This window comes from Protopterus annectens, chromosome 7.part0 (genome assembly GCF_019279795.1).
Source record: "Protopterus annectens isolate FY-2018-M chromosome 7.part0, PAN1.0, whole genome shotgun sequence".
NCBI classification, from domain to species: Eukaryota; Metazoa; Chordata; order Ceratodontiformes; family Protopteridae; genus Protopterus; species Protopterus annectens.
In genome coordinates, this window is record NC_056739.1 from 1,365,272,684 (window position 1) to 1,365,284,758 (window position 12,075).

Below are 12,075 nucleotides of genomic sequence, written 5' to 3' on the forward strand. Positions count from 1 at the left end.
CACACTGTACATTACATTCATCCTCTATAGCTTGACGCTGGAAAACTATCTCTATCTATCCTAATCGCAGCAGAGCTGTCCACATGGCAGTGTACACCTTTGGTCTAGATTATGTCACTGTTGAAGTGACACCCTGACCCCATGTGCAAAAATGGGAAAAAGGGATTGTAGATGGATGGATGGATGGATATAAATACATCTCAGACAGCTGACTCTGCTTCAGCAAACTTGCATTCTATCGAAACCATGGACGGCCAAATTTCATTCCCTGAGAAACTAACCACTTGGCCACCAGGGGAAAAATGAACAGAAACAAATTAAAATCACCAAAGTAGTATTTAAAATGTGTCCCTATTTTAGGGCTTTGTCCCTCATTATTTCAGGCTTTGTTGAGATTTCTTGTACTTAGCGGTTAAGAGGTATGGCTTTAGCTCAGTTGTATATATTCTATCAACAGATTCTTGTAAACCCTGGATTCTAATGAAAAAATACATATGTATACATGTCAAGTTATTTTTAGGTTCACAATACATCCTGAAAGTTATTTTATTTTAATGGTAAATCAGAGTGCTGTAAAGAATAAAATTCTGCACTCGTTGCTTCCAGTATTCTACCAGTTCACATTGAAGGATGACTGAGGCTGGCAGTGTTAATTGTCGAATATAGCCCATGACAAATACATTGTAACTATTATGTAAAAGAAAATAGTGGATGTTTTCAAGATTCCTTTTGTTTCATTGATTCTGAAAGTACTGATATCTGGAATTGTATGATTTATGGCTTCTGCAGCCGAGTTGTGCTTTTCATTAATGTTATTGCTTTTAAATTTTTTATAGCTTAGGGCTAGATGTTTCATGTATTTTGGATTATTCATACCCATTTCTGCTGAATGACATTCTTTTTTTGTCAAACTGGCATTTCTCTGGGGTTAGATCTTGCTGCTGGCATACTTTTTCCTTCAGATAACTGGTGGAATTCTGGCACCTTCTTGTTGCATCCTTATTTTTAAAGAATTGTCATTTTGTTGGTTGGTGGCTTCCTCTCATTATCTATGAGTTGTTTCTTTTTTTGTGTATTTGATTGCTTGTGCAGCATTGCTGCAGTTTTTGAATCAAGACTGTCTCGTATCTGAAACTATGGTAAAGCAGTGGCGTTTGGATGATTAAAGATTGCAAACTGCCTAGAATTAGATTCTCTGGTAACGCCTACAAGATCACTGTGTCACTGTGTCACTAAATTTTACTGTTTATATGTAGGTTCAGTATTTATCTATATGCATCTACACTAAATAGAATAATCACATTGGCATACATGAGCCAAGATGGTAAGTAACCATACTCCTTATTGTAATGACAGCAACAGGCTAAGAAAGGCAAAGTCACATGACATCCCACATGTGCTAGCTTGACTTTTATAATTTAAGTGCACATATTTGCAATTTATATTGCATAAGTAAAGAGTAAGATCTATGTATCTTAAAAACAGAAACTGGTATAGCAGTGTGACCCAACATTTTCATGTGGTCCACCAAGGAGATATTACTTAATTTAACTTTTTAATTATGAGAAGTGCTTTCACAAATTTATCCAAGGCTATAGGCTTACTCTGTTAAAAAGACGGCATCTGTATATATATATATATATATATATATATATATATATATATATATATGTATATATACACACACACATATATATATATATATATATATATATATATATATATATATATAGTAAAGTACAACGCATGTACTCCTAATGAGATAAATACATATATAACTTGGCAAACTTTGCAGTAAATGTGATTCTTCAATTACAAGGTTGAGTGCTTAATTTGGTCTAGTCTACTCAATTAGTTTGTATGCTTTTGAAGTGTTATCCTTGGAGTAAGTCTCTAAAACAATGTGACTGGTCTGAGTCTGAATAAAGTTTTTTTTCTCTGTGATACCAACTTAATTAACTGTTTATTGGTTGGTTCTTGCTTGTCTCCCCCTTTGAAAAAGTCTCTGTTTTTCTTTATCTGTGTATATGGGTCTACTACGGTTGATTGAAAACTCACTTGACTAAAAATGAAATTACTAGGACCACTTCACTGAAACCTCACTTCACTGAAAGCTCATTTCTTTGAAACTTATTTCATTGAAAGTCATAAATGACCTTTTCCCCACTGTAGTGCGACATTGGAGTTAGTATATAAAGTAAGGGGGGTGTGGGGGGCACATTATAAACATTTTAAACTATACACAGTGATACTTACAAATGCAATAAATAACTGTTTCCAAAAGAGAATATATAACAAAGATATGTGGGGGGCTTCACCCCCCACACCCCCCTTACTTTATATATTAACTCCAGGGTCGCACTACAGTGGGGAAAAGGCCATTTATGACTTTCAATGAAATGAGTTTCAGTCAAGTGAGTTTTCAGTGAAGTGGTCCTAGTAATTTCACTTTCAATCAAGTGAGTTTTTAATCAACCATAGTAGACCTGTGTATATCTATCTGTTTCCTCTGATTCCCTTCACAGTTCTCATTGCTTACCTGACTATATTTCTTTTCCTCCTGTATCTCACATTATCCAACATTACATATAAAGTTGTTTTTCTCCTTGTACTTCCACCTCCAACTCTCTTCTCATCTTCTCCTACATCTTAAAAAAATATTCTAAAAATCTCTTTGCATTTTTTAGTAATTTAGTGTCTATCCTACATTGACCAATAAATCCACTTTCAGTATCTTCTCTTTCCTGTGTTGCCACTTATGATATTCAAACCTTTCCTGAATTTGGTTACTCTCCTTTCTCTGTTCCTCAAGACTTAAGCATAGCCACCTTCTGCACTTGGGTACCCCCTAGTCTGATTACTTCCCCAGCTTCCGATTCATATCCTGAATCAGGTCTTTATCCTCTCTCTTCCCCTCCATTTTTAAAAGCATTTTTTTCCTCTTTTCATAGGTTCATAGGTAGGTACTAGGCTATTGGCCCTAGGGCCTATATAAGCCTAGCCAAAACGTACCCTGGCTTTCACCACCCAAGAAAATTATTTTCCTATGCCACTATCGAGCAGAGCCACAGAAGTGATCCCCGGGGTGAATTTCCTATCTCCCATCCAATCATCAAGATTTTTCTTGAACAGTGTTAATGAGGAGCTTAGTTTGATATAGATAGGTAGTTTGCTCCAGAGTATGGGAAGTCTCTGGGACAGGAATCTATCCCTCCAGCATGTTCTGTTTATTGTGGTGACGAGGTTTAGGTCCCTAGAGCGTGTAGCTCGTAGGGATTGGGATTTCTTTAAGTGGAGCATGTCTAAAAGCTCTGGGTTTGACATAGCTTTGTGTGTTAGGTAGAGATCGCCTCTGAGTAGGCGATATGCAACGGAGTAAAGCTGCAGTTTTTTGAGACGGTCTGCATAGGGCATCTCTTTTGAGGCCGGTAATCCTCTTTGTGAGGTATTTCTGTGGCTTTTCCAGTTGTTGTAGATGTCTTGTGAGGTACATACCAAAAGGGGCATTGTACTCTATAATGGGTCTAATAAGTGACGAGTAGAGGGGGAACAATGACCTCTTTTTTCCTGGATGAGGATTTTAATAAGGATGTACCCACCACCCACTTTGTTTTCAATTACACATAGACATATAAATACAATTACACATAGACATAAAAATCCCTCTTTTGTTAGACAAAACTCAAAGCCTTTAATGACCCCAATTCAATCAGGTGGTAGGAGAAAAATACCTCAGCAAAATAGTATCTGCTAAGTGCAATCATCTACCACAAGATGTTGGATTCCAAACAAAAAATCCATCTCTTAGGAAGAAATTAATTAGCTACCTTAAGGACAACTATAGATGTAACTTCTATACTGACAATGGATAACTTACTGGCCTAACAGGTTCTAATGAACATCAAGCCCACTAAGTAATAAAATACAACTCTGCTAAAAATGTGATTCTTGTAAAAATGTAAATATGCAATTAACATGCACATACATGTGGTAGCTGAAGTAGAGATATTCATCACTTACCCAGTAATGTTATACTGTGAAATGTGCTAGAATATTATACCGTGCTTAACTCATTCACAAAGTTAATAGTCTCTGTGAATTCTGAACTATATGTCTCCCCAGGCCTCGGCTGAAAATGGACTCTGCCCAGTCAAACTTTTCCAGTCAATAAAGACAAATTAATAGATATATTTTTCTTGTATACAAAGTTGCCCAGATTGTGTCTGAAATTATTCACGGGATTTGATCACCTTTCCAATTAACAAATGAAATACAAATAAAACCAAAATACAAATCTCACCACTCCCCTTGGCCACTCTTCTCTAAACTTTAGAACTCTACTGCACCCATCTAACCCCCCACACAAAACATATGCACACACAGTCTAGGCAGGAAGAAGTCTTACACTTCCTTCCATCCCAGCCTTGGAAAATTGTTCTTACTATCACTCCTACCATTAAGAATTGATGCAGGGATACATGAACCCTCCTTCCTATTCCTAGATGAACACCATCACTTTGTTTTTGCACTCTAAGTTCACCTTTCATACTGACAGCATTCATATATATGCCTCTGTTTTATTTTCCTCTCATCTCTCTAATTCAGCTACTGCTTATATAATGTTACACTTTAACAGGTACTTTTACTAAGTTTAAATCCATTACTTCTCTTTACTTCTTCCCAAATGTTTTCTCTCTTTAGTGAAAAGAGATGATGATGAAGTGGAAACTAATCGAAGACATAAGGAAAGAATTGGATTTTGGATGCAGATCCTTTAACAACAGCCATACAGAATATTTTATTTATAAAGTAGAAGAAAGTATACTAAAAACTAAGCCAGCGTGCAAATGGAGAAAGGAGGTTCTGCTGATAGGGATGACTGCATTTAGGGGTACAGATAATAGACAAGAGGGGGCTGGAATTTTGACAAAGAAATCAAGGCATTGGGAACAAATAATTAGAGAAAGAAAGGTAATAGAATGGGAAAAAAACTAATAAGATATATGGATTGCAGGTTAGCGCCGGTCTTCAGTGTCAGAGATTGATATCAAAGTATAGACAAAGACAATAGGATAGCGGAAACCTAAATGAAAGACCAGCACTGGTTTAGTCTTTAGTTGAATCTCAAACAGAAACTGCTGTTTAAAATGGATAATTAGTAGGGCATAGAAAATATTGCATTATAACTATAGTAATCAATCAGAAGAGGTCAGAAAAGATTAGGAAGAAAGCTAAGATACGCAATTCACAAAGAAGCAATGGGAGGACATATGTATGGCTCCCAGATATGCAAAAAAATCTAGAAATTTTAGGATTTTTGCCTGGAAGTGCATAGAAACTTTAAAGTCTGTCAGCTCATTATACTCCCTGAAAATATGTTCACAATTGCCTCTCTCTTTCCCTTCACACCTCCAACATTTGCTGTCTACCTGAGGAAACATTGTTTGGGGTCTACTTGGGGTATAAAATTACCTATATAAACACTTCCAAGCAAAGATCCTAAATCTTCTAGGCTTTGTTGCATGTTTGGGAGACGTGTCTTGTACATTTCTGAAAATATTTTTAAAATCTTTTCTGCATTCTTCTCCATGCCAAAACCTTTAACTTCTTCCTTGTGTGCTGTTGACTATTTTTCTCTTTTCTCTTTATACACCTGCAAGTGTTTAAAGTGCATAATTTATTACTTAATTTTTAGCTGAGAGAGATAAAGGATTGTATGCAAGAGTTGTAGACACAGCTTATTTGGAGACAGCCCTCTCAAAATACCATGTATTTAGTGAACATCACACTGTCTCACCACGACTCATGCAACTGCAACATCCTCTTACTATTAGTGCTAAGCAGTCATATGCTGATGCCATTAAGACATTACTACCTAACTCCTGGAAATCGTAAAAGTAGACATCAACAAAACATTCCAAATACATCTACTACACACTTCCCTTCATCAACATGTCTTAAGCAACAAAACACCCCTGAGCCTTACAAGAGTAATCCGAAAAGACCATTGGTGAAGGACATCAAACAGGTACCAAGAAAACGAAAAAAAGATGTCCTAAGCCATACAAGAGTAAATCAACTTCTGGAAACATTGTAGTAACTAATGATGCCAATTTAGTTGCACTGTCTTCATGCTCACCTGGCTGAACAAGAACAGGGTTCAGTTAGCTGTCTCTTGGGAGCTAGGGTTGATGATATCTCAAGAGCCCTTAAAATGCTCTCCTCCACTAACTATTTCTACGGCATGATCATAATCTATGCTGTAGGAATGATCTGGCTGGCATGAAAACCCAAGAAAGACATGGGCAAGAACCTGTTTGTACATGTTGTACATGTTTCCATCGAGGTTAAAACTCTGGTCTTGAGTGGTATCCTCCCTTCACTGAAAATAATGGCTAGATTCAAAGAAAGCAGCTGGTTAAATAACTGGTGTCATTCCTAGAGTGATTCAGTATGCCTTTTCCTGGGATGAAATGACTGACAGTCTTACTTGTTTTGTCAAGGATGGTCTACCCTCTCATTCAAGGGCTGGGCTTCTGCATACTGGCCAAAGCCATTGATACCCCATTGTGCCTTTTTTAGGTAAAGTTAATCTAATGAACATCCCAGCCTAAAAAACAAACCTAACATAAACTAGACAACATCATGTTGGCTCGTTTAAATGTCCGAAATGTTAATAATAAACAGCCTGCTATGGAGATAATTCTGTGTCTAGAACTAGTCTGTGTTTGAATAGCAACTGGCACATGGTTCAAAGGCAATGAGAGAACTCCTCCCCATTTTATGCCTGGTATCTGTGGCTATCATGCCTTCAAGACCACTGGAAATGGTGTCAATGTTTCAGTTTCATCAGATATTTCAGTACTTACCTAATGAACCTCCAAGTGAGCTCATCGATCTTCATATTATACCGTTCCAGGTCCCCTTCCACGCCCCTACGTGACCCATATAAGATCCAGGTATTCCTAAACAATATCCCTGTTATAGAATGAGATCTAATCCCAGGAGACCTCAACTGCTCTTCCATAAACTGCAGTACTTATACTTCTAACACTGGTTATGCACAATATTTCTTACACTGGGTGAACAAAAATTCGCTGGATCAAATTGTCTGTATGCCACTCGGGGCAGATGTAGCCTGGATCTAGTTCTCACATTCTTTGGTCCCTCAGTTGTTAAGTCAGATCATTAGTTGGTTACCTTTACCCTGAGTACATTCTCTCAAATGGTTACTAACACTAACCTCTTTAAAGACTTCAAAAAAGATAACTTTTTGCAAATGCATTGCAATATCGCAAAATTCTCTCATGCTAAACCCAAATGGAATTGGGACATGCAGCCAGCTATGCCAAGCATGTTCATGCTCATGAAGACCAAAAACAGTGGCAAATTCAATACCCCCCCCCCCCACATTTTATTTAATTCAGTTGTAAAGAATAGCTTTTGGTTCCCATTTGGACTCTAACATTGACATATTAGTCCTTGTTGGTTATATTAACTGAAATTGACATACTCCTGACATACTTGTGGAGTAGATCAATACGACATAAGAGCCCTGTGAAGACTGCCTCAAGATCTTTTTATCTGTTTGCAATGCTCTCCCTGTGGCTCTATTTGTGAGGACTTGATGTAGTTTGAGTAAACCTATAGTTGTCAGCAAATAGTTTGAATTCAATTGACACAAATTGTGTATCATTGTCTGTAACCAGCTTGTTGGATAATTCATATCTTGTGAACATGGTCTTAAATGGTGATATACCATAAATGTAATATCTCTATGACACAAGAGTCATAGTCCACCACTATTATGTAGTGCTTGCCCTTGAACTCACTCAAGTCAGTCACAATCTTTTTTGCGAGGGCCTTCTTTTTAACGCTGTCAGCATTAATGGCACTGATCTTTTAAATTATTTATGGACAACAGAAATAGCACAGTAACACAAGCTTTTCAAAACCCAAATTAATGTTTGTCTACCACATTTACATTTTAGCTTTTTTGAGACATTCTGTGAGACTCTGGTGCCCTTCATGTATTTATCCAAGCACTTCAGCCCAGTAAGCCATCATGCTCTGACAACTGTGCTCGGAATGTGTATTATTTGTAGATGAGATGATGTGGTTTGGTTCTTTCCCCTTATCATCTCTTTTTATCCTCACAAGCGTAAGCTTCTCCTGTATCTTGTAACTCCCTGACCTGAGGAAATACTTCAGATCTCATTCCCAAATCAACATCTCCTGAGGAAGCAAGATCTTTTGCAGGAATATTTTAGAAGTCTTCTGCTACCAATATTTTTTTTGCCTTTTTATTGCTTCCTAAATTCATTACTAACTCTCTACATCTACTTTTGTTTTGTAATTGTTGTTTTCTACACTTATACGATCCACTGACTTCCTCCCTTTTATTTCCTCCCCTACCTTTTTTTTAAAAAAACTCTCACTTTACTTTGTGCTGATAAAAAAATATTCTTTGTTGAGTGCTTGTGTAGTTGATAGTTTTCTGTTTTATTGTGGTACGGTTGGTGTCAGTTTCCTTCGCGTCTAGTAATGGAAAAAGATCCCAAGCTAGGCTTCAGAAAGTACAAAGATGTTATCACAAGATCTCCCCAGATGACCTACATGAAATGTATATGGTATGTTTGAGAGTAGGGTATTTATAAAGTGACTGTAGTATTTGTAAAAGTTTTAGCTGACAAACCTCATCTAACAAAAAAAATAAGTTAATTTTGTAGAAAATGTTGCTCTGTGAGTCAGTGCCAGTAGAGAAAACTACTGTGCGTTGCCCTCACTGGTAAAGTTTGATTGTAAATTAGTCTCATTCAAACTAATGATCATACCTGACTCCCCTCGAGCAAAAAGGATGAAAAATTTCTCCAAAGCAAACTATAGCCTCCTAAGCGATAACATAAATAGTTTCAAACTCCCTGCTACCACTGTCAACAGTGACTCCTATATAGAGGTGTACACAAATGCCCTGTATAAACACCTATACAAATGTATAGACTCGGCTGTACCTCAACAAATCAAAACAAAGTCTTCACAAAAAAACAAGCCACCCTGGTGGACATCAAGTATTAATAGATTATACAACAAAGGGAAGAAATTAATGTCAGTGAACAAGACAGAATTGACTCAGCAGAGGAAGGACATCATCCACAGCATGAACAAGCAAATTAGATATCTTGTAAAGTCCTCTAAAGTCAATTACAAAGCTAAACTAGCATCCCTAGCTAAGGATAATCTCAAGGCATTCTTTAGCTATGTCAGAAATCTAAAAGAGAAGGCTCAACTTTGTGCCGAACTAGTAGTGGATGGTACCACTCATACTGACCTTGAGGATATCGCCAACCTGCTAGCAGACAGATTTGGCAAAAACTTCACCCACCTGTCTCCACCAGACATACCTCAAAGCATACCTGTCACCAGTCCTCTACACAGTATCTCCAAAGAGCAGGTCATAACAGCGTTCTCCATGGCCAAAAACACAGCCTCTATGGACCAGATAACATCCCAGGCTGCCTACTAAATTGCCTAAAACAGGACCTAGTGGAACCACTTGGTACTGTCTTCAACCACAGTCTAAATACTGGCTTTGTCCAGCAGAGTGGAAAACAGTAATTCCCTTGCACAAAGAGGGTCCATCAACCAACCCTGGGAACTATAGACCAATAAGCCTAACCAGCCTTATCTGCAAGGCCATGGACAGAATCATCATGGACCTTATCAACAAAGACTTAAGTGATCACCAAACTTTTGACCTGATCCAGTTTGGCTTTGTTAAGGGTAGATCATGCTTACTAAACCTGGTGGACTTCTTTGAGAATGTCACCAAAGCCCCGCATGATAGGAAAACAGCACATACAGCCTGTCTTGACTTAGCCAAGGCTTTTGACACAATCCACCACTCAGTTATCATTGAGAAACTCACCCAGCTGGGAATTAACCCATTTGTCACTAGATGGGTAGCCAAATGGCTCAACAACAGAACACATACAATCAGAGTTGAGGATTCCACTTCTACCAGCAAACCAGTTATCAGAGGTGTACAATAAGGATCTGTGCTGGGCCAACTACTGTTTGGCATCTATTTCTCACAAGTCCATGTGAAAATAGATGGCCTGTGGCTTACCAAGTTCACTGATGACTGCAAACTGGATGTAATCATTGAGTCCCCCAACGATGTTGACATACTACAAAAAGGGCTTACTCAGACAAATGGTTGGTGCCAAAGCCATGGACTTAAACTAAATGCAAAAAATGCTTTATCATCCCTTCTGGCAAAGGGGAAGTCCCTGCAAATAACAATAGTAATAGTATCCTCATTAGCTCAGACCCTGTGGTGAAAGATTTGGGAACACAGTTTGATAGCAACCTTAACTTTGATCATCATGAGTCTACAGTGGTAAGAAAAGCCTTCTATGTTCACATCTCATAAGTAAGGACATCGCACCCAGAGCTAAGGATGTTATAATTCCCCTGTACTCATCCTTCATCAGATCACTTATAGAGTACAATGTTCCCTTCTGTATGTACCTCACCAGACACCTGCAGCAGCTGGAGAGACCTCAGAGCTTCTTCACCAAGAAAATTCAGGGCCTTCAACACATGACCTACATGGACAGACTGAAGGCCCTGTCATTGTACTCTGTATCTTATAGGCTGCTGGAAAGCTCAAGCTACTTGTGCCTGGCCTACAGAGCAATCTTGGACCCCTGCTCTAATGGGAAAGCTGCACATCCACAAGTCAAATGGTACAATATTCACTCACTCACTGTAAGGATCTTAACATAGCCTGCAACATTAACAGGACATGCTGGAGAGACAGATATGTCTCCGAGAGATTGCCACTCCTCTGGAACAAACTCCCAATTCACGTAAAACAGAGCTCCTCAATGACCCTATTTAAGTGTAACTTAGACAACCAGATGGGAGATCGTAAATTTGCCCCAGTGGTGTCACCTATGTCTCTCTTGGATAAGAGAAGTCAGTGCTGGTCATAGAATTGCACTGCAAATATAGACCATATAGCTTGGTCAATAAGGGAACAAGGGTATAACATGGCTAGGCTTATAAAAGCCCTAGGGCCAATAACCTAGTAACCGCCTATGAACCAATGAACCTATGAGCTAAGGTAGTATGGTATGTCAGATGTTCTCCATGTTTATCATATATTACTGTGGTAGTATGGTATGTCAGATGTTCTCCATCTGTATCATACATTACTATCACAGTGTGGAATGTAGGATGTTATCCATGTTTATCATACATTACTGTGGTAATATGGTATGTCAGATGTTCTCCATGTTTATCATACATTACTATATCACAGTGTGGAATGTAGGATGTTATCCATGTTTATCATACATTACTGTGTTAGTATGGTCTGCGGTGGTGGTGCTGCGGTAGTATTGTCGTCTCACAGTAAGACATTGTCCTGTTCGATTCTCAGCTAGAGCATCTTCTGTGTGGAGACATGCGTGAATGAGCGTACCTTCGTTGAAGGTTGTGCGTCAGGGCCAGCAACTCGGCATGTACAAATCTACTGCCAATCATTAGCGGACCAGAGTTCCGCTGTAGTGACCCCTAACCGAGAAAAGCCGAAAGACACAACAACAACTGTGGTAGTATGGTATGTCAGATATTCTCCATGTTTATCGTACATTACTATGTCACTGTTGAATGTAGGATGTTATCCATGTTTTCATACATTACTGTGGTAGTATGGCATGTCAGATGTTTTCCATGTGTGTCATACATTACTATCACAGTGTGGAATGTAGGATGTTATCCATGTTTTCATTCATTACTGTGGTAGTATGCTATGTCAGATGTTTTCCATATTTATTGTACATTACTATGTCAGTGTGGAATGTAGGATGTTCTCCATGTTTATCATATATTACTAAGTAGTGTGGTATATTGGATGCTCTCCGTGTTTTTCATACATTATTATGGCAGTGTGGTATGTCAGATGTTTTCCATGTTTATCATATATTCTGTGTAGTATGTTGTCCAAGTTTATCATACATTCCTGTGGCAGTGTGGTATGTAATATGTTCCCCATGTTTATCATACATT